This window comes from Phalaenopsis equestris, unplaced genomic scaffold (assembly GCF_001263595.1).
Source record: "Phalaenopsis equestris unplaced genomic scaffold, ASM126359v1 Scaffold000609, whole genome shotgun sequence".
Lineage (NCBI taxonomy): Eukaryota > Viridiplantae > Streptophyta > Magnoliopsida > Asparagales > Orchidaceae > Phalaenopsis > Phalaenopsis equestris.
The window spans coordinates 979,132-981,671 of NW_018165049.1; positions in this window are offsets into that span (position 1 = coordinate 979,132).

The window sequence follows — 2,540 nt, forward strand, 5'->3', positions numbered from 1 at the left end:
TTCAAAGTGATGATATGGATGTGGATGTATAAGTAGAATTCAAGTTGGTTGGTTGAAGTGGAGGAATGCATCGATTGGGTTTACTGTTCAAAGTGATGGAATATAGACGGGGATGTTAATAGTAAAATTCAAATCAGTTGGTTGAAGTGGAGGAGTGCATTGGGTCTTATTCAAAGTGATGGCGATATTGATGAGGATGCTATTAGTAGAATTCACGTTGGTTACTTGAAGTGGAGAAATGCATCAAGTCTTTTGTTCAAAATGATAGTGATATAGATGAGGATGTTATTAGTAGAATTCAAGTTGGTTGGTTGAAGTGGAGGAATGCATCAGGTTTATTGTTTAAAGAATTGTTTAATTTATTGTTTAAAGAATAAACCACTTCAAAGAGGTGTCATAAATATGGTTGACAAAGTAGTGCCGACTTCACCGGATGAAGCAAACCACTTCAAAGAGGTTTCTGAGGTCATTTTCGTTGATGAGAATTAGCTCTTAAGAACCATTAAGCATAATTATCCACTGTAAATATTGATAATTATTGACAAATTTTTAATTTTTGTAATAGTTGCATTGATTGTAAAGCTACTTGTATGCTGTAGAAGGATATTTGTAATTTGAGAGCTTGGATGTATAACATATTATACCTAGGAAGAAAATGATTCAAAGATGAGTTCTTGAATAGTGTTGAGAAAAGCATCACAGTTGCCCATTTATTGCTTAGAAAATAAGTTTCGGTGCTCTTGTGCGACACACAAAAATTAAGCGTACATGCAAGTTGAATAAGTTAAATTAGATTTTTACCGCAAGAGATTCAGAGAAAATAAGTGGTACGGGATTGCATATGGTGAGAATCAGAAGTTCAATACGGTCAAAGAAGTGCCACAAGTTATGGCCCTCCAGTAGAAAAATATGATACCGAGACATACAAAAGAATGGTCCATGATGCTCACAAAGCTCATTTTGTTAAGAGCATTCTACACAAAAGTGAATCACAATTGTTTTATGACTTACTGGACTTTGCACAACAACCTCAATGAAATGTGGTAATTTTAAAATAATATTATATTTCAACCTTCTCACATCTAATCTCTCAGTCCACCATTCCTCAGAAGCATTGATAGTTTGCTTTATAGGATCCCAACTCAAGCTTGTGGATTCTTGCTTTAGCTCTTTTAATTTTTTCCAGTCCTTTTTCAACTGTTCCCATTTGTTCTTAAATTCCATTCTATCATACTCTCTCATCATACTTTCTTCAAACTTTTTTATTATGTTCTACCAACCTTTCTCAACTCGACCTCTTTGATACAGATGACACAAAATATTAGTATCATCACTTTATTCCAGGTAGTGAACAAACCGATTTCTTTTGCCTTGTCCATTACGACAACTAGCTAATAAAGAACTAAAGAACATAAATTCATGGGAGATCAATAAAAAATTAAGAAATATAACAATATCCACCATCATCATATTTATCAACACCTCACCAACACCACACCACGACCTTCGTACCACACCACCTCCTCTAAACCACACACCACAGCCTCCACATCACCAAACACCAATATCAATAACACACCACACCAGTCCACCGCCTCCACATCACCTACCTCCACAACACAACACCTCCTCCACACAACCTACAACCGACATCAATAGAACAACACCACAATATCACCAAAAACCAACACCAACCCCACACCACAACCTCCACACCACCTCCACACCACACAACATTTTCCAAACTGCACACCGCTACCTCCACACCACCAACCACCAACATGAATAACACACCACACCACTCCACTAACTCTACATCAACTTCCTCCACATCTCCACACCACTCCACCAACTCCACATCACCTTCCTCTACATCACCTCCCCAAACCATCACACATTAATCAGAGCACACCTACAACATGGCACAAAAAAACAACATATTAATTTCCCCATGCCAACAATTATAATTGCACCATGCCAACAACCGTAATTTCTCCATGCCAACAACCGTAATTCCCCCTTGACAATTCTACACTTTTTTTTTTCCGAAAAAACTTTCCACATGCCAACAATCTTAATTCCCCTTTGTAAAAAAAGCTTGTTGTTCGCGAACAGTTCGTGTTCAGTTCGTCAATGAGTTTGTGTTCGATTTGTTCGATAAGTAAACGAGACGAACATGTGAACAATTTATGAACAATTTTTTTTTTCATTCGGTTAGTTAAAAGAACCAAACAAGAACTGTGATGCGTTCGTTCACGTTCGAATCGTTATTGTTCGAAATATAAAATAATTTAAAATAATTATATATAAAAAAAAATTATGATATTTTAAAAAATTAAATTTTATAAATTATAATATATAATAAATTAATAATAATAATATATTAATATGCTATCTTAGTAATATACTAATATAGATATTATATATTTATATAATATAAGTTATATAATTAATGTACTATTTTATTTATATATATTAATATTAGGGATGTCAAACTGGCTCGTCGTTCGCGAACAGCTCGTGTTCGGCTCGTTCGTTAA